This window comes from Hyperolius riggenbachi, chromosome 6 (assembly GCF_040937935.1).
Source record: "Hyperolius riggenbachi isolate aHypRig1 chromosome 6, aHypRig1.pri, whole genome shotgun sequence".
NCBI lineage: Eukaryota > Metazoa > Chordata > Amphibia > Anura > Hyperoliidae > Hyperolius > Hyperolius riggenbachi.
The window spans coordinates 32,473,758-32,495,470 of record NC_090651.1 but is presented as its reverse complement, the minus strand read 5'-3'; the positions used below and the strand labels follow the sequence as shown (position 1 = coordinate 32,495,470).

Here is a 21,713-nt window from a genome sequence, read left to right as displayed (position 1 = left end):
AGGTCGGGCGCGCCACCGGAGACCACCGGGAGCCTGCGGAGCGGCGGCGAGGGCACCTCCTGCCTGCCACGGGCTGGAGGAAGCCCCAGGTAAGTGGAAATTGATTTTGATTTTTTACCCACCCTCCCTGAACCTTCCCTTTAAGGTCTGGGTCAGAGACGTACAGTTGTGTATCATCTGCATACAGGTGGTATTGAAACCCGAATGAGTTGATTAAGTCACCAAGACCAAGACGTGCATGTAGATTGAAAAGAGGAGGGGACCAAGGACAGAGCCTTGAGGAACCCCGACAGACAAAGCATGAGGAGAAGAGATGTGATCTGAGTAGGAGACTGTGAAGGACCTTCCAGAGAGGTAGGAAGATAACCATGTGAGAGCAAGGCCCTTTATTCCTACATTTTAAAGTATTTGTAAGAGTAAGGTATGGTTGACAGTATCAAATGCTGATGATATTATGAGTTATATATGGGTGATATATATAGTATTGTGGATTATAGAGAGGTGATATACAGTATTGTGTGGTATAGAGGGGTGACATACAGTATTATGAGTTATATATGGGTGATACACAGTATTGTGGGGTATAGATGAGTGATATACAGTATTATGAGTTATATATGGGTGATATATACAGTATTGTGGATTATAGAGAGGTGATACACAGTAATGTGGGTTATAGAGAGGTGATATACACAATATTGTGGGTTATAGAGAGGTGATAAACAGTATTGTGGGGTATAGAGGGGTGATATACAGTATTGTGAATTATATATGGGTGATATACACAGTATTGTGGGTTATAGAGAGGTGATATACAGTATTGTGGGTTATGGAGAGGTGATATACAGTATTGTGGGGTATAGAGGGGTGATAAACAGTATTGTGAGTTATATATGGCTGATATACAGTAATGTGGGTTATAGAGGGGTGATATATAGTACAGTATTGTGTGAGGACGTGCAGCATGTGGGGTTATATAGGAATGATATAATGGGGGGGGGGGGGGGTTATAGAGGGGTGATATATTGTACAGTATTGAGTGAGGACGTTGCATGTGGGGTTATATAGGAATGATATGAGGGGTGGTTATAGAGGAGCGATATATTGTACAGTATTGTGAGCTATATATGGGTGATATATTGTACAGTATTGTGGGAGGACGTGCATCATATGTTGTTATACAGGAAGATAAACACAAGGTGTTGTCTGTAGAATGGGCGGGTTGTTGTTGTGCTGAGGTGCGGTTGGGGGCGGGGAGGCGGCCGCGGAGGACTCTGGGAGGAGAGCTAGAGACTCGGTTGGGGGAGGGGGCAGAGCCGCGGAGGATTCTGGGAGGGACGGTTGGGGGTGGGGAGGAGGGCGCGGTGGATTGTGGGAGCAGGAAGAGGCGCTGGGCAGCCGGAAGGACACGATGTCGCCCGCTCTCCGCCCGGTGAGACTCCCGCCGGTCACCCGCAATGTCCGGGGCACGGACAGCTGAGAGCCGCCGCCGGTGAGTGAAGGGGAGGGGCTTGGCCGGTGCGCTGGGCGAGGCCTGGGCCGGAGCGTGCCTGTGGCAGGAGGCCGGTGTGTGGGGGGAGGCCGGTACTGGGACGGGAGGGGCCGCGCCTCGGGGCTGGCGGGCGGTCGCTCCTGTGTGGGGAGTCGGGCTGCCTCCCTCCACATACAGGACATGGCCGTGAGGAGGCGAAATTACAGCAGCCGTAAAGCAGAGCCCTCAGAGTCCAGCCCTGTGCCCTCCTCACCTGCAGGGGATCCATCCATGCTGCTGCCCGGCTTCCATTGTTTCCTATCTGCAGCCTTGCCTAGTTGCCATGGGCAACTGCATTCATAGCAGCAGGGCTATAGTTGCCATGGGCAATAATTCATAGCTGCAGGGTCATGGTTGCCATGGGCAATAATTCATAGCTGCAGGGTCATGGTTGCCATGGGCAATAGTTGCAGGGTCATGGTTGCCATGGGCAATGGCATCAGGATCATGGTTGCCATGGGCAATGACATCCAGCATCCATAGCAACTGGATTATTACTGAGAAGTGTTTATCATTTCTTGCCAGTGTTTTCCTGTTGTGAGCTTCTGTCTGTACTACTACTTGAGAATAGAAGCCATTTTTTACGCTTATTCCCAGGAATTGTATGACAGTGCCCTGTAGTATATAGAGTTTCCGGTACTTATGTATAAAGCCATCATCTACCAACTGCTGCTCTGTATCTCCCCTGCAGAAAAGTCTACTGATAGATGGGATAACGGCTGATTAATCATAAAATTAGTATAGTTGCGTGAGTGGAGGCGGTGGCCAAAGTGAGCGCCGTGCCCAAAGCCCAGTGACCCGAAGGTCCTTCAGTGTTCTCCCCAGAATTTTTTTCCCAGCCGGGTTGCCTGAAGAAGTAGCCGGGTGGGGCGAGATATAATACAGGGCCAGTGCTTCTCTGCACAACCCTGCTCACAGCATAGGAGATGGTGAGCCGATGACAGCCGGGTGCAAAAGAGCCTGGGGAGAAAACTGTCCTTGTGTGCACTGAGCTCATCTATTGGCATATATCAGCTATTTGGTTGCAAATTATCTGCTTGCCTATCTGACAGTAGCTTTTCTGTGGGGGGAAATACAGAGCAACCGTTAATAGACACCGTAAGTATAAAGCTCCCATATATTACTTTCAGGGAGAGTATGCTATTCCCCGGCATTACATGTCATACACCTCTTATTTATTACTCTGTGAGTGTACACTTCCCATATACTGCTCTCAGGGAGTAGACACCGTTTCAAGGTAGTATGTACACCTCCCATATACTACTCACTGGGAGTGTACGCTATTCCTGGGCATTATGTACTTTTCTGGCTTACTACTCCCAGGGAGTGTAGTCCATTCCCAAGAAGTATGTAAACCTCTACTACTCTCGGAGATTGTACACCATTCCAAGGCAGTATGAACACTTCCCATACACAGCTCTCAGAGTGTACACTATTCTCAGGCAGTATGTACTTTTCCCATGTGCTAATCCCAGGGAGTGTACACTATTACTGGACAGTATGTACTAATCCCAGGGAGTGTACCGTATTCCCGGGCAGTATGTACGGAAGCAGTAGATTTGGGCGCATGAGACAAGTGGACAAAAAGGGCGCCCCATTCACTTCCATTATAAATATCGTTTAATGGGCGCTGAACGGGGAAAATAAGGCGCCGGAGATTTTTAAGGATTTATAACGGCGCCCGGAGATTTTTAAGGATTTATAACTATGTTTGTGATGATTTAAGTTTACAAAATGAGCCCGTGACGAATAACGTTTATGAAGATAATAAATCACTATTTCTAAAACATTTCTAACACATTATCCACCCAAAAAAATAATTTACATTTTTTTTCTTTACATTTTTTATTTATTAATGTCTGTAAAACATTATTATCCATAGGGGGTCTTAGGTTTAGGCACCAACAGGGGGGTCTTAGGTTTAGGCACCAACAGGGGGGTCTTAGGTTTAGGCACCAACTGGGGGGTCTTAGGTTTAGGCACCAACAGGGGGGTCTTAGGTTTAGGCACCAACAGGGGGGTCTTAGGTTTAGGCACCAACAGGGGGGTCTTAGGTTTAGGCACCAACAGGGGGTCTAGGGGTTAGGGATAGGTACAGGGAGGGTTTTTAATAAACGAAAATATAAGTTTCACTTTACAAACAGGGAAGATTAACGTTTTAAGAATTGCCGATCTCATACACATTATTTAGTGATTTATAAATTCTTAAAACACTATTTATAAACGAAATTCTACACAATAATTTCTATAAACGATATTTCCATTTATCGTCTATACCACGCGCCCTTTTTTCCCGACGCCCTTTTCGTACGTACGCGTATGTACATTTCCCATATACTGCTCTCCGGGAGTGCACAACATTCCCAGGCAGTATGCACACCTCCCATATGCCACCCTAATGCTGGGTACACCTGATGCAATTTCCCGATCGACGGGTGTTCGGACAGGAAGTTACAGTGTGTGTACATGGCCAAGGTGCACCCGATCGATAAAGCGATCAGTTTTCTAATTATGAGTCTGCAAAATGAATCACTTTATCGATCGGACGCCGATTGGACATGTCGGAAATAGTCATCCGATTCTCGTGAATCGGGTGGGAAATTGCATCGTGTGTATTAGGCATAAGGGAGCGTACACTATTCCCCGGAAGTATGTATTTTTTTTCCCCCATTTACTACTCACAGGGAGTGTACGCTATTCCCAGGCAGTATGTACTTTTACCGTGTACTGCTCCCAGGAAGTGTATACCACTCGATATCTTCCATTTCCAAAGAAGGGGGGTTGCAAATTACCATAATTCTGCAGAATTATTTGCATCTCACCGACCAACCAACCAACTTCTGCAGCTTGAAAATAGAACAATAGAGCCCCACCTCTGTTTCATTTGATTTGGCTGTATTCAAGTTGTATTCATTTGCATACATTGCACAATATACATCAATTTATCTCTTCCCCCCCCCCCTCCTTTTTAGCACAACTCATTTACCATTCCTTCTATGGAGTGTATGCTATTTTAGCGTGGGCTATATTGTTGTAGGGGAATATTCTTTTTTTTTTTTATCATAACCGTTCTTAGGGAGCAGGAGTATTTAGAGACCAATACACCGAGAATTCTAGGTGAACATGATTTGTATATGCAGAGAGAAGGGAGCAAGTATAAGAACAGTAGTGTCAGCTGGTCCTGTTAATTTGTATATGACTGCTGCTCGTGCCTGGTTTATAGATAAGCATGTTATACTTAATCTCTTATGGACAATAATATGATCGGCTTTGTGGTCAGCATGCAATATGTAATTGATAAGTTTGTGTATGAGATGTCTGTTTATTGCTTGTGCGGTGATCAATGAAAAAACAAAACACAAAGGACACTTTGTACAAGAGCAGCACAATATTTAAAGTTTTGTACACAAATCCAACAAAGTGCACAACCAGCACCACAACAAACCGCTTACACGACTAGTATTTTCCATATACCAACAAACTGCTCTACCAACTCGTGTACATAATGCGTGCGCAGGCGAAACAACGGATTGCACTACATGACCGCATTCAAAACAAGTACGTTATTCAAATGACGTACGCCTGTCCAGCTGCACTTTCACAGCCCACCAGTCATGTGAGTTGATCTACCGGATGTATCAGGCAAGACCGCCTGTTATCAGTTGCTTGTCTAGTAGTTTGCCACGCATACTCATGCCTCAATCCTCCAGAAGACCAAAATCAGGCAGGCGGTTTAGCATGCGTAATCGGCCTTTAGAAAGCATGATAAACACTTTCAGACAATGGTGAGGGCATTGTACAGGAACACTGGTACATTAACCATCTCCAACAACTCCTCTATTGTAGGGAAGGCAGGTTACTAGGCAACTAGGTAAATAAACAAGCTAGCTATGTGTGCTGCTGGTTGGTCATTCATGGTAGTACAATTAGTTCAGGAGATGTGCTGTGATCGTCGTGGTCACTTCGAGCATGAAACGATATACAGTCAACACAATTCATGATATCTTGACTGGAAAAACTTTTTGTACGGAGTTAGTACTCATGCATTAGTACACACAAAAGCTTTGAACTTAAAGGATACCCGAGGTGACATGATGAGATAGACATGGGTATGTTCAGCGCCTGGCACACAAATAACTATGCTGTGTTCCTTTTTTTTCTTTCTCTGCCTAAGAGTTAAATATCAGGTATGTAAGTGACTGACTCAGGCAGGAAGTGACTACAGTGTGACCCTCACTGATAAGAAAATCTTCTGAGAGCAGGAAAGGGATAAAAAGGGTCAAAAGTTCAAAACAATAAAACAGTTAAAGAGAACCCGAGGTGGGTTTGAAGAATTTTATCTGCATACAGAGGCTGGATCTGCCTATACAGCCCAGCCTCTGTTGCTATCCCAAACCCCCCTAAGGTCCCCCTGCACTCTGCAATCCCTCATAAATCACAGCCACGCTGCTGACAAACAGCTTGTCAGAGCTGGCTGTGTTTATCTCTATAGTGTCAGTCTGCTGCTCTCCCCGCCTCCTGCAGAACTCCAGTCCCCGCCTGCATCCCTTCCTTCCCTGCTGATTGGAGGGAAGGGACGGGGGCAGGGACCGGAGCTATGCAGGAGGCGGGGGAGCAGCTGAGACTGACACTACAGATGTAAACACAGCCTCACAACATGGCTGTGATTTATGAGTGATTGCAGAGTGCAGGGGGACCTTAGTGGGGTTTGGGATAGCAACAGAAGCTGGGCTGTATAGGCAGATCCAGCCTCTGTATGCAGATAACATTCTTTAAACACACCTCGGATTCTCTTTAAAACTTAAAAAGTAGATTTAAACATAAAACTGGAATATCTTAGTCATTTTTAGGAGAAGGAAGATAAAATTGTGTATTACATGAGTTTATTTTCGCCTTGGGTGGCCTTTAAAGGAAGCATCAGAGAAATTAAGCTTATCCAGATTTACTTATCTGGGGCTTCCTCAAGCCCCCTGCAAGCTTGTGCGTCCCTTACTGCAGCTCCGCTCTAAGCGGGTTGCCCGGGGCCGGCTACTGCGCATGTGCGAGCGTGCAGCTGCGCTGCTCCCGTGGATAGGAGCGTACTGTGCAGTACAATTCTGTTGACGGGAGTGTAAACGCGTGCGGCCGCGCACTCGCACTTGCGTAGGAGGTCTCTGGCTGCTACGGAGGGGACGCCGGGCGTCTCACTGAGAGCCAAGCTGCGGCGAGGGACACATAAGCTTGCAGGAGCTGGAGGAAGTTTCAGGTAAGTAAATCTGGATGGGCTTTATTTCCCTGATGTTTTCCATCAGATAGATCAAATCTGATCATAGTGGAATCTCCTCCTTCAACACACTAGGCATAGATATTATTTTTTTTAAATAGATTTCATCATTTAATCTATTTAAAATCTCTTGAACAAAAGTGTTGCACTGTTTGATGCATGTTATCGGCTGTCAATCTGTTGCTCCAGATCTGCCGCCGGTCTATATCTTCCATTAGAGGCGATTGATTTGGACCAAAAATAATTTGGGTATAGATTTCTATTAGATTAAATTAGCGTGATTGAATCGTCCGGAAAGCAACAGGAAAAATCGCACCGTTGCATAGGTAGTGGGCTTTTAACTATTGTTTGTGTTTTTTTAATGGATGCAAAATTGAACTGCCATATCGCTTTTTTTCGGTTTAAAGAGAATCTGTAACATCAAAACGTCCCCTGGGGGGTACTCGCCTCGGGTGGGGGAAGCTTCAGGATCCTAATGAAGCTTCCCACGCCGTCCTCCGTCCCTCGGGGGTCTCGCTGCAGCCCTCCGTACAGCGGCGACGTCAATATTTACCTTCCCGGCTCCTGCGCAGGCGCTCTGTCGGCTCCGAAGTAGGCGGAAATACCTGATCGCCGTTGGGTCTGCTCTACTGCGCAGGCGCAAGTTTCCGACGCCTGCGCAGTAGAGCGGACCCGTCTGAGATCGGGTATTTCTGTCTACTTCGGAGCCGAGAGCAGCCACAGCGCCCCCGCTGGAGCCTGCAACCGTAAATATTGAATCAACAGTCGGGTCTGTCGGCTGTTCGGAGGGTTGCAGCGAGACCCCCGTGGGACAGAGGACAGCGTGGGGAGCCTAATTAGGATCCTGAGGCTTCCACCACCGAGGTGAGTACCCCCCAGGGGATCTTTTTGATGTTAGTGTCTCTTTAAATTAGTACCACTAGTTGATTTGGGGTTAGTTCATAAAAGCCGTTGACCGGATGGCTGGTGGTGGCTCATTTAGCCGATGCTAAACGCTTTCATGCTACTGAGCAGAGAAGGGATCGGCATCAGTTACCAGCGTTTCCTCGTTGCGGTTTGAGACTCTCTAACTCTGTACTCTGTAACGTCTAAGACAAAACGGCAGGCTCTACTGTATGTGCAGTGTTCTCCTCAAGCTCTTTTAGCCGGGTGCTCCACCCGGCTAGTTTTGGTGAGCACCCGGCTGTCTTCGGCTCATCTCCTCCTCTGCTGTAAGCAGAGAAGCACCGGCCCTGCATTCTGTCATATCACCCCACCCGGCTACTTTTTCATGCCACCCGGCTGGAAAAATTTTCTGGGGAGAACACTGCTGTGAGATTTACGCAAAAGGCGCAAAATGCTGTAACAATTATTTTAAAAATGCTTCTATTAATTTGAATGGAACTGTAGTGGTACCCTTTCAAGCGATGCTTTTAACAGCAACTAAAAAGGCTCTTAGGGCCTGTTTCCACTCGGGCAGAATACACAGCGTCTCTCTGCATGCAAGCCCCATGGGGAAATGCTGCCTATTCAGACAAACACTGGCGCTATTCTAAACAGTATGCAGCAGTCTTCCGCAGCACGCATCTGAATCCCTACAGCCGTGCATGGCACAGCTATATCGATTTGGCTGTGGCTTCACCGCAGCACTGCGGCGGTTGCTCGATTTGGAAACGCATGCGACTCCTTGTGAAAATAAGCCATAAAGAATCACTAGGGCCTTCCCTCCCCTTAGTCTATTACTTCATTAACTTTGTGTCCACGTTTTGGAGATTTGTCCCCCTCTGCTGGAAGCTGCTGCCACACTGCTATGGCATCTGTACAGCACTTGGCTGCCAAGCTGTTGCCCAAGGATCAGGTCTCTGCCTTCAGGTGACAACAGTTCTTTGCTTGTGTACACACCTGATGTCAGCTGAAGTGTAGCAGGCTCGACCAACATTACTAGGCAGGTGACTTTCACATTGATTAAATTGTGTAAACAATAAGACAGATGTAGTAGTAGCATATCAAATATATTTCATGAGCCAAATGAGTTCTAAACGTATGTAAATTAGTCCTGGAGCTGAAACCGTTACATATAGTTACACAGAAGAACTTGTATTATGCTAGGTACACACCATACAATTTTCTGGCAGATTTACCTGCCGGATAAATTAGTTCCAACATGTCCGGTCTGAATTTTATTTTATTTTTTAACAGGAAAATTTTAATTGTTTTTTGTTCAGTTATTCCAACATAACATTTTATTACAAATAACAACATAACTCATAACATTATACAGACAACCATTAGCAGGTCAAGGCCCATAAGGGGCATAGAAGAGAAGGGTATGGAAAGAAGAGAAACCTTTCCATCATAGTTCTTCCTGAGACATTATTCAGGAAAGAAACTAGAAAAGTCCAATATATCTCTACATTACATGTAGCATACACTTTATTGGCTATAAAGAGTGTCTCTGATGATCATTTTAACCTGGGCAGAAGGAATAAGGCGTTAGTAAAATGTCTTACGCAAAACCTCATTGTAGTTTCCCTGAAGTAGGCATAGAATATCAAAGTATAGTCCGGTCTGAATTTTAATCGATATTTTTTTATTTTATTATTTATTTCAATTGTTTTTTCAATTGTGCTTAGTAAAGTGCTGCGAAATATGTTGGCGCTATATAAATAAAAAATAATTGTTTTATCGATTTTCATAGAACTGAACAAAAATCGATAAAAAAATTAAAAGCTAGAAAAATCGATCAAAATTCAGATTGGACATGTTAGAAATAATCGATCTGGCAGTTAAATCTGCCAGAAAATTGTATGGTGTACTTAGCATTACAGTCCAGATATAATAACACTTTTTTTGTAGTGTACAGTAATTTATAATTCACTTTTTCTTGAAAGGGAGCATAATAGCTCAGGTGGGCTAAATACTGCTGAGACTACTATTATGCACTTGCCTCTTCTCAAAGTAGAGAAGTGCTTCATTAAAGGGAACCTGAAGTGAGAGGGATGTGGAGACTGACATATTTATTTCCTTTTACACAATGCAAATTGCCTGGTAGAGGTCTGACTGGATTAGCTGCATGCTTGTTTCAGGTGTGATTCAGACACCACTGATGTGGTAATATGGCCGCCTTCATATCCCTCTCGCTTCAGGTGTCCTTTAAGACCGTTATCGGTGAAATAGGAAATTTTGTCTCTATTTTTCGTTGAAAGTTATATTTGGCACTTAGTAGTTGTTCTGAACTCACAGACCAGTTATAACCTACAAATGATGCAAAATCTCTGTTCCCATAAACTAACTTGCCTTGTGCATCGTTGAGTAAGGGCTCTTTCAGTCCCCAAAATAGATTTTTCACTATGTTGGGCTCGTGCAACAGAGCTACAATTGCTCCCTTTTTTTGAAAACCAGTATGAATGCATCACCTCAATTCCAATAGTAACAGCATTTAACCGTACGGCCAAAGCTACTTCAATCCTGATTTCTCTGCGCCTCATTCCATGAACCCTCATGTTGCTCCCACAACTTCTAGCGCCTCCCCCTTGTCACATGAGTGAAAATGCTCCACCTCCTTCCTCGCCACTTGATATACTGGTGGGAGGGTTGTATCTGTAGCTGCCATTATGCATTTATATAACACTGACTTCTTCCACATCACATTCCACGTTACACAGTCACATCACCCTAATGGGACTTCTTGCTACCATCTGACCTGTGTTGGGAAACCCAGATGAGTCAATGCAAGCAGGTCTCATCATTCACTTGTATGTTTAACATAATAGAAGTTTCTATTATTTCCAGTCGAAATGTATTGCTTAAATTATGCAACATCTAAAGTATAGTCATGTTTTTGGAACACAGCCCTAAAATGAGTATATCCTATACTGACAACTTAACAGAGAGGTTTCCATTTTGTATTGGCCATTTTAAGATATTTAAAGGCTCAAAATGTACACCTGAAATACAGCTATAGAGGTGCCGTGTACACCTGAAATACAGCTATAGAGGTGCCGTGTACACCCGAGATACAGCTATAGAGGTGCCGTGTACACCCGAGATACAGCTATAGAGGTGCCGTGTACATCCGAGATACAGCTATAGAGGTGCCGTGTACACCCGAGATACAGCTATAGAGGAGCCGTGTACACCCGAGATACAGCTATAGAGGTGCCATGTACACCCGAGATACAGCTATAGAGGGGCCATGTACACCCGAGACACAGCTATAGAGGGGCCATGTACACCCGAGACACAGCTATAGAGGGGCCATGTACACCCGAGACACAGCTATAGAGGGGCCGTGTACACCCGAGACACAGCTATAGAGGGGCCGTGTACACCCGAGACACAGCTGTAGAGGTGCCTTTTAATGATCCAATATCGGAAACTATAGTTCGGGCTCGCCAACGGAGAAGAAAATGAGCAATCTGATCAACCTAAAAGAATCGTCACAAAATTGGAATCGACGCAATGATCAATAAATTGATACCTCCCCCCCCCCCCCCCATGTAGTTGCATGTGAGCACAGTGATGATCATACTCAGACGCAGCATGAGACTTTTTTCACTGCTGTTAAACGTGACCTGCGCGGTGTTACCAAACGCTGCCATTTGGCTGCATGTAATTGCATCTGTGGCAGGGTGGATGAATTGCAGACCATGGAAAAGAGGCATATTTTTTTTTTCCCCCAATGAGTGACTAGTATTTCATCTAGGGTTTTTTTTTGGGGGGGGGGGGGAGAGATAAAAAGCTTGTGACAAAGGGATATGTAAGAAATTGGAATCAAAAATCTTAAATCAAAAATCGTTCCTTTTGTGAGTCCTTGCGGCAGTTGACACCGTGTGCGTTGCACTACCCGTTGCAGTGCATGCTGGGAGATGATGTCCATACATGGCAATGTTCTCTCCAGGATCTGTCAGCCGGGTGCTCCATCCAACTAAATTTGGGGAGCACCCGGCTGTCATTGGCTCGCCTCCTCATTCACCTCCAATCCTGTAAGCAGAACTACAGCGGCCCTGCACTCCCCCGTCGCGCCCCACCCGGTTACTTTTTAATGCCACCTAGCTGGAAATATTTTTGGGGGAGACCACTGCATGGAAATATGAAGGTTAGCAACCTGGTGTCCAGTACTCGGTGGCTACCACTGTTTCTGTGCAACCAGCGATTCCCTTTGTTTGCTATAAGCAGCAAGCCTGACTGTTGTCTGTGAATTTTCATCAACACATAAATAACACATGAGTGCCTCATTGTGTGTGTAGAGAGAGTTTTTAGTGCACCAGTTTCCTGTTCTTCCTAGTTGTATGGGTTTCATCTAATGATTTGCATTCGAAATGTTCTGTTGCTCCTTGCGCAAAAAGTCAGTGGTCACAGGGAAAAAAAGTTTAAAAATCATGGTGTGGGTACATAGCTTTAGGAATGGCAGACAAGCAGGAGCCACCTGTGTCATTTAGCAATGCCTCGTGACTATCACTTCATAACTGTGCTTTTGCCGGAGATAAACAATCATCTAACAACAAAATTCTATTGTTTGTATGGGTCTTAACAGATTTCATAAATGAATGCTGGAAGTATTGTTTGCCTGTGTAATAGGGTAATAAGGTTTCTATTTTACATCGGCTACAAATGTTTTATCGCCTCGTTTCAGGCAATGGAGTGGTTTGCCTTGAAAATGACTGGAGACCAAAAAGTCTTGTTTTAAGCAGGGCTGTGGAGTCGATACAAAAATCATCCGACTTCGACTACCAACTCTGACTCCAACTCCGACTCTAGGTATCCAAAATAGCTCCGACTCCTTAGTCTAATACTTACCAGAGCTGCGGATTTGGTACAAAAATTATCCGACTCCTCAGTTTATGAAACCACCAACTCCGACTCCAGGTACCTAAAATTGCTCCAACTTCTCAGCCCTGGCTTTAAGAATCCTAATGTCTTTGTGTGTGACAGTGCAATGGTCACTTTTTCCTGCGTTTCCAGCAGCAGAAGTAGGACAGTCTGGCTTTTCATGTGGCCGGGCTGAAATCCAGAGACAAAACTTGGGAGACAGGCCATACACTCCAACAAAAGGATATTATGTTATACCTTTTGCTTTGACAAAGCTTGTTTTGATGTTTTTAGTGTGTTGAGTGTAATATTTTTTCATTGAGGTTTGATGTTTAGCCAGAGCTGAGCTCATGTGCTGAGTCATGTTACACTGCAGAATTGTTTATTGGGGACACGTGCTCAAGCTTCCATCATGTGAGGAAAGTTGTGAAGAGGCCTGGAAATAAACTGAGGGAACCATCTCTTCCTTTTTTTTTTTCACACACAGTGGGAGTTGAATAAAATCAGGTTCCTGTATTTGTACAGTGTTGCACCTGTCGCACTTCTAACCTTTGCATGGAAACTAATAGTTTATGGTATTTAAATGCATTGCAAATAACTTCCCCTGAGATTAGAAATAAGATGGTGCGAGTTCATACTGTCGGTGTGCTTCCAGTAGCTTTCAGGCTAGGTGCACACTTAGCAGAAACGCTAGCATTGCTAAAAAAGCAGCGTTTTTGCCGCTAATTGAAGTCTATGGGCCACAGGAAAAAACGCATATGCGTTTTTGATGCGTGCATTTTCAAAAACGCTGGTTTTGTTGCATAATCCTTAAAAACGCACATAATGAAAGTCAATGGAAACCCAATGGTATGTGTTTTTCTATGCGTTTTTGGTTAAAGAAATTGTTTTATGATTTCCGCTTCCTGTTGTCTTCCTATTGATTTGCATATAATGCAAAAGGCAAACTCGTAAAAAATGCATACAGTGGAGGAAATAATTATTTGACCCCTCACTGATTTTGTAAGTTTGTCCAATGACAAAGAAATGAAGTCTCAGAACAGTATCATTTCAATGGTAGGTTTATTTTAACAGTGGCAGATAGCACATCAAAAGGAAAATCGAAAAAATAACCTTAAATAAAAGATAGCAACTGATTTGCATTTCATTGAGTGAAATAAGTTTTTGAACCCTCTAACAATAAAAGACTTAATACTTAGTGGAAAAACCCTTGTTTGCAAGCACAGAGGTCAAACGTTTCTTGTAATTGATGACCAAGTTTACACACATTTTAGGAGGAATGTTGGTCCACTCCTCTTTGCAGATCATCTCTAAATCCCTAATGTTTCGAGGCTGTCTCTGTGCAACTCTGAGCTTGAGCTCCCTCCATAGGTTTTCTATTGGATTAAGGTCCAGAGACTGACTAGGCCACTCCATGACCTTAATGTGCTTCTTCTTGGGCCACTCCTTTGTTGCCTTTGCTGTATTGTTTTGGGTCATTGTTGTGCTGGAACACCCATCCACGACCCATTTTCAGTTTCCTGGCAGAGGGAAGGAGGTTGTCGTTCAGGATTTCACGATACATGGCTCTGTCCATTTTCCCGTTAATGCAATAAAGTTGTCCTGTGCCCTTAGCAGAAAAACACCCCCAAAGCAAAATGTTTCCACCCCCATGCTTGACGGTGGGGACGGTGTTTTGGGGGTCATAGGCAGCATTTTTCTTCCTCCAAACACAGCGAGTTGAGTCAATGCCAAAGAGCTCTATTTTGGTCTCATCAGACCACAGCACCTTCTCCCAGTCACTCACAGAATCATTCAGGTGTTCATTGGCAAACTTCAGACGGGCCTGCACATGTGCCTTCTTGAGCAGGGGGACCTTGCGAGCCCTGCAGGATTTTAATCCATTGCGGTGTAATGTGTTTCCAATGTTTTTCTTGGTGACTGTGGTCCCTGCTAATTTGAGGTCATTCACTAACTCCTCCCGTGTAGTTCTAGGATGCTTTTTCACCTTTCTCAGAACCATTGACACCCCACGAGGTGGGATCTTACGTGGAGCCCCAAAGCGAGGTCGATTGATGGTCATTTTGTGCTCCTTCCATTTCCACAGTTGTCACCTTCTCTCCCAGCTTCTTGCTAATTGGTTTTGTAGCCCATTCCAGCCTTGTGCAGGTCTACAATTTTGTCTCTGACATCCTTGGATAGCTCTTTGGTCTTTCCCATGTTGGAGAGTTTGGAGTCTGCTTGATTGATTGATTCTGTGGACAGGTGTATTTTATACAGGTGACTAGTTAAGACAGGTGTCCTTAATGAGGGTGACTAATTGAGTAGAAGTGTCTAACCACTCTGTGGGAGCCAGAACTCTTAAAGGGAAGGTTCAGGGAGGGTGGTTAAAAAATAAAAATCAATTTCCACTTACCTGGGGCTTCCTCCAGCCCGTGGCAGGCAGGAGGTGCCCTCGTCGCCGCTCCCGGTGGTCTCCGGTGGCCGACCCGACCTGGCCAGGCCGGCTGCCAGGTCGGGCTCTTCTGCGCTCCAAGGCCCGGCACTTCTGCGTCCCACGCCGGCGCGCTGACGTCATCGGACGTCCTCCGGTCTGTACTGCGCAGTAGTTCTGCGCCTGCGCAGTACAGCCCGGTGGACGTCCGATGACGTCAGCGCGCCGGCGTGGGACGCAGAAGTGCCGGGCCTTGGAGCGCTGAAGAGCCTGACCTGGCAGCCGGCCTGGCCAGGTCGGGGAGACCACCGGGAGCCTGCGGAGCGGCGGCGAGGGCACCTCCTGCCTGCCACGGGCTGGAGGAAGCCTCAGGTAAGTGGAAATTGATTTTTATTTTTAGCCACCCTCCCTGAACCTTCCCTTTAATGGTTGGTAGGGGTTCAAAAACTTATTTCACTCAATGAAATGCAAATCAGTTGCTATCTTTTATTTAAGGTTATTTTTTCGATTTTCCTTTTGATGTGCTATCTCCCACTGTTAAAATAAACCTACTATTGAAATGATACTGTTCTGAGACTTTTCATTTCTTTGTCATTAGACATACTTACAAAATCAGTGAGGGGTCAAATAATTATTTCCTCCACTGTATGTCTTTTTGTATATGGTAACCGCAAACGCATGCAAAACCTAGGGCTGTGGAGTCGCTACAAAAATCTGCCAACTCCGACTCCGGGTACCCAACATTGCTCCAACTCCACAGCCCTGTGCAAAACGCTTAAAAATGCATGTACTGTAAAAAATTGCGAACGCACCAAAAATGCAGAAATACGCACACCACATAAAATGAACCATGGCATAAAACGCAGCATTTCATGTTATGCTTAGTGTGCACCTACCCTAAGATGTTTTTGAAATTGCATATGTGTTTCCTATGTTTTTCCTGCGTAATTTCATTAGTGATTCCTGACTGGGATTTTTTTGTTTTAAAGTGAGCCTGAACCCTTACACAGAATAAAAGGAAAACATAGATTAATGCACCCTGTATGTATTTAGAGAGTTTAGCCTGTTTCATACCTCCTCATTTGGGTCTAATTGCAAGTTGTAATTTGATCTCTCCCCGTGTCACATGACTGCCATTGCAGAGATGGCAGATGAGCTCATTTGAAAGCACGGGAAGGTAATGTCTGCTTCCATGAATCAGGACAAATAAACCAGTGCAGATTTATTTTAGGATTTGTATCAGCTGTAAAGGGGCCAATACATTGGTTTATTTTGGCCATCGATTGATTCTATTGAATTGATCATTCGAAAATCGATTCTATCGGATCAGTCTGTAAGCATGTTGGATTGTTTTGGCTCTGTACAATTAAGTAAGCCATACACTGGTCGATTTGCCATCAGATCCGACTAACAGATTGATCCCTCTCTGATCGAATCTGATCAGAGAGGGATCGTATGGCTGCCTTTACTGCAAACAGATTGTGAATCGATTTCAGCATCGAACCGATCACAATCTGTGGAGCTGACGCACCCCCCCCCCCCCCCCCCCAGTCCCCCGCTTACATTACCTGCTCCGGCCGGCGCGTGTCCCCTGGTCTCTGCATTCCCTTCTCCGCGCTCGGCTGCAGCTTCACTGAACTTCCTGCCAGGGAAGTTTAAACAGTAGAGGGCGCTCTACTGTTTAAACTTCCTGCCGGGACAGGAAGTTCAGTGAAGCTGGAGGAGCCGAGCACGGAGAAGTGACAGCGGAGAGAGCGGGGACACGCGCTGGCCGGAGCAGGTAATGTATTGCCGATCGCGTCGGTCGTCGGGCATTTGAATGCCGCTATCGACGCACTCCCGACCCACTCCCGTTCGAGCTAAATCTTCTGCACGGACAGATCGGGAACGATTGGTTTCGGACGGAAATCTATCGTTCTGTCAGCGTTTGCGCAATGATTTCAGTGATCAAATCTGCTGTATATTGGCAGGAAAATCGTTAGGTGTATGGGCCCCTTTACGGTAACAAGCTTACACATCATTGCATTCTAGTGGTCCTAATGGTGTAATTACATAGTTACATAGTTAGATTGAAAAGAGACGTTCGTCCATCAAGAACAGACAAGACAAGACAAATAACATTTATATTGCGCTTTTCTCCTTGCGGACTCAAAGCGCCAGAGCAGAGCAGCAGCCACTAGGGCGCGCTCTATTGGCAGTAGCAGTGTAAGGGAGACTTGCCAAAGGTCTCCTACTGAATTAGTGCTGGCTTACTAAACAGGCAGAGCCGAGATTCGAACCCTGGTCTCCTGTGTCAGAGGCAGAGCCCTTAACCATTACACCATAAGCCAACAGGGACAACAAAGGAAAGGTTTGCATATTTCCATGCATTGTGGGACACATCAGAGCTCATTCCAATCTAGATAATCGCAAATGCCTTCTGTTTTAGGGCTGTTTCACTGGAGGCGTCTGCCCAGCTTTCTGTGGCGTTGCGTTCGGACTTTTGGTGGCTTTAAGTTGCGGTTGGCGTTTTTGTCCCTACAGGGGGACATTAGCCGCAGCGGTTGACCATCCCAGGACGCTACCTATATCGTCCAGGGTCGCCTTGAAGCCAGGGAAAATCGGGATCTGAACACCATGTTTGCGCAAATGCCGGTAAAAGCCCGACACAAACGCTCCCATTCGCTTGAATGGGATAGTTTAACGCCGAGTCCCAATGCCGACAGTAAATACAGGGCAGACGCCCGTGTGAACCAGCCCTTGAGAAGGCAAAAGTTTACAGTGGGATAAAGGTCACCTCGATAACCATGTTAAACTTGCCATTTACTTGGATAGCCAGGTTTAACAGTTTCTCATGTGCTCAAATTTTGTTCGGGGGATTTGATGCATGTATTAATGTACAGGTGTGGGCAAATTTGTTGGGTTTCTTAAAGTGGACCTGAACTCAGAACTTCATCTGCTATAAAAGATACACAACAGCATAATAACCTTTAAACAAAAACATTTCTTTGTTACAGCTGATACACAACCTAAAATAAATCTGCAGTGTTTCTACTTCCTGATTCATGGAAGTAGACATATTGTTTACAGCCTGTGCTTTCAAATGGGATTATTTGCCATAGGCAGTCAATGTAACACAGGGAGGAGATCAAATTACTAGTAATGAGACACAAATGAGGGGGGATTACACAGACAAAACTCTTTAAAGCGGATCCGAGATGAAAAACTATAACAAATAACTTGTCTTTATATATTATCTAAAGTTTAGATAATTTACACAGCATATCTAGCTGCAAACAGCTTCAACAGTTTGATTATTTATTCCTGTGATACAATGAGGGCAGCCATGTTCTGTTTGTCACAGGCTGAGGGCTGGAGATGCTATCAGCTTGCCTGTGTGTAAATTCAGTCCCCTCTCCTCCTCCCCTCTGCATTATCTGGCTAGTAACCTCCTCCTGCCCAGACTGAGCTCACATAAGCTCTTGCTACAGTGCAAAGGCACTCTGGAGAAGCTGTGGGCGAGGCTTGTTTAGTTTATAGGGAATTAGAGTATTAAATCAAAACAAAAAAAAGTATTTGGCTTGAGGAATGCCCTTTAAACTATATGAATGGAACACAATTATGCAAAGAGTAAAAGTTTATCTTGGATTAACTTTAAATACACACAGGGTGCATTTCTGTTTTCCTTTTGTCCTGTGCCAGAGTTCAGGTCCACTTTTTTAAAGGGAAACCGAAATGAGAGGGATACATTTGGTCTTCCATGTTTGTTTCCTTTTATTCCATGCTACCAGAAACTGCTCCATTGAGCATCACACTGCCATTCCTCCTTCCGTAGTGACCAGGGCTGTGGAGTCGGTACAAATATCCACCGACTCCTCGACTCCGACTCCTCTAATTTGCATATTACAATCTTGTTGATTGAAAGTATGTAACATGAAATTCGTCTCTTAACTACCAACGCTTAGGAATTTTAAGACAACTGAAGTGAGAAGGATATGGAGACTGCCATATTTATTCCCTTTAGTCATAGACTAAAACTAGTCCTTGGTAAGAGTACTTGTAAAAGGTACAGGCCGGAACAAAGAACATCTATCAAGCCCTAGGCAATGTAAGTGTGGGTACATGTAAGAGTGACGTGCAGGTACTCTGCAGGGGAATGAGGGGATTCTTCCTCTATTACACATTCTTCATGCACAATCTGAACCAGGTTTATGGGTGATAGACAACACCTCTGTGTTCAATGTGCACAACATTCTCAGAGGATTCCCTGCAGCTCTGTGGAGAGTGCATATGTAGAGTATAGTACTACTGTGTAACAAAGTAAACCTGAGACAGATGAAATTAAAGTTTTATACATACCTGGGGCTTCCTCCAGCCCCCTTCAGGCTAATCATAATCAGTCCTTCGCTGTCCTCCTCTGCCATCTGGATCTTCTGCTATGAGTCCAGGTACTTGAGCCAGTCTGTCATAGTGCGCATGCACACACTCCGTCGCCAGGAGCATACTACACCTGCACCAGCACTATTGTGCAGGTGCAGAACGCTCCGGGCTGTGGAAGTGGCATGCGGCCGGACAACGCTGACTGGCTGAATTACCAGTACTCATAGCAGAAGATCCAGGTGGTGGAGGACAGCGAGGGACTGATTAGCCTGAAGGGGGTTGGAAGAAGCCCCAGGTATGTATAAAACTTTTATTTTCATACTTCTCAGGTACCATTTAATTCGTAGTAGCCGAACTAAATTTTAACAACCTATCAAATTATACGTACATTTGCATAAATCAGAATCAACGCAGAATTATTTCCATCTCATAGACCATCTCCATTAGTGACACGGCTACACATCAGGCTTTATTCTTACAGCATAGATGTTTAGTACGGTATATAGAAGAGATTCCTGTGTACTCATCATATATACAGTCACAATCAGATATGTATATCTGACTTTAAAAATACAGGGACTACTTTATTGAAGCAGCACAAGTAACTAATGTTGATCGGTTTATTTCATTTTTGTGGACTAAGCACAGCTATTACTGTATGTATAAATTATTTATGACTATTATCTAAGAAATAGAAAATGTTATCATATTTTCTATTTTAGTTACAGTTTAAATTCATTAGGAGTCTGTGCATTTTTTCCCGACTCCAGGCACCCAAAATTGCCCCGACTCCACAGCCCTGGTAGTGACAGTATGTGCTGCCCTGCTGTAACCAAGGGCAGTGCTTGTATAAGCTCATACCCAGAACTGTTTCCCTGGTGATCGGGTCCTGAACCTTATAGTGTGTGTATACTCAGCTTTTACAGCATATTGAGAAATTGCTTTATGCCTCTGAAAGTGATGAAATAAAAAGCAGCCACCTAGTTACACCTGCATGCCACTGATATGTCCTTGAATAAAGCTAAGCAAGTGTGAAGGGATAACGTTTTGCTTACGCTACAAAAATGTTAACATGGCCAGGACATGCTTGCTGATACCCCTATAAGGATCATAAATAATTGGATTATAATCAGATCAGACTATTTTCTTTAATTGGTTTTACACACGCCTCTTATGTAGCCAATTTCAATGGAGAAAAATGTTCTGTGTACTTTGATATTGTGTGTTTCTCATTGAATATGGACCGGAGAACCCAAACATGAAAAAATGGATATGGCATGCTGTGATGCTTCAGAGGGCATTCAGTCACATCCGGTCTATTCCCAAATATGAAGAAATGAAACTTTAACAGAAAAGAACATCTATAATGGAAAATTGTTTGCTAGAAAATGTTGTAAGATTGTGTAATGAGGTTGTAGTTACCTTTACCCCACCCACCAAAAGTCACTCCATCATGCACTGTTCAGTTGTCCACTCGCCCACACATACATTACAGTATGTGTCACTCAGCTGTAACCTAACGATGTATCTGTATAGCACTCAGGTCCTTAAAGAGGAACTCCAGTGAAAATAATGTATTTTTAAAAAAAAGTGCTTCATTTTTACAATTATATATAAATGATTTAGTCAGTGTTTGCCCATTGTAAAATCTTTCCTCTCCCTGACTTACATTCATCACATGGTGACATTTTTACTGCTGGCAGTGGAAGGAGATGCTGCTTGCTTTTTTGGCAGTAAACAGCCATTTCCCACAATGCAACGAGGTTCACAGACAGGAAACTGCCAGGACCATGGTCCTCAAAGTTTCCTGTGGGAGGGCTTTCACCACAATATCAGCCATACAGAGCCCCCTGATGATCCGTTTGTGAAAAGGAATACATTTCTTATGGGAAGGGGGGTATCGGTTACTGATTGGGATGAAGTTCAATTCTTGGTCACGGTTTCTCTTTAACTGACCCAATTTGTGTTTGTATGCCCTTTTAACTGCTTCCGGACTGCGCTAGTTGAACTCTACGTCCTGCTGGTGGCTGTGTGGCTCTGACAGGACGTAGATTTCAACATTGTCGCCGTGCAGTCCCACCAATTGTGCCGCTCTGCCCTGCCTCAGCTCACTCGCCCTTTTGTCAGCACGACGGCAGAGCTCCGTGAGCCGGTCGGGAGCAGATTTTATTGGCTGCTGGCCCTGTCATCACTGTGAGCCAATCCCATTGGCTTACATTGATGGACAGTCAGGAGCCAGTGAGATTGGCTCCTGACCAGCACACAGAGCTTTGTTGTCATAGCGACAGCAGAGAGAGGGGCCTGCGGCGATGGGAGAGCAGCATGAGCGGTGGGTGTGTGTGGCGTTTCGTGGTACC

The 21,713-nt window shown here is 44.8% G+C and overlaps 1 protein-coding gene across 5 annotated transcripts in view; it reads left to right on the top strand.

Annotated features, from left to right (window-relative positions):
- Positions 1-1,357: 1,357 nt before the first annotated feature.
- Positions 1,358-21,713, top strand: part of RC3H1 (ring finger and CCCH-type domains 1) — a 138,209-nt gene continuing 117,853 nt past the window's right edge. For all 5 annotated transcript variants that reach the window (XM_068239085.1, XM_068239089.1, XM_068239087.1 and 2 more), the window contains exon 1: positions 1,358-1,492. The gene's annotated coding sequence lies outside the window, so the exon portion shown is untranslated. The remainder of the gene's footprint in view (positions 1,493-21,713) is intronic.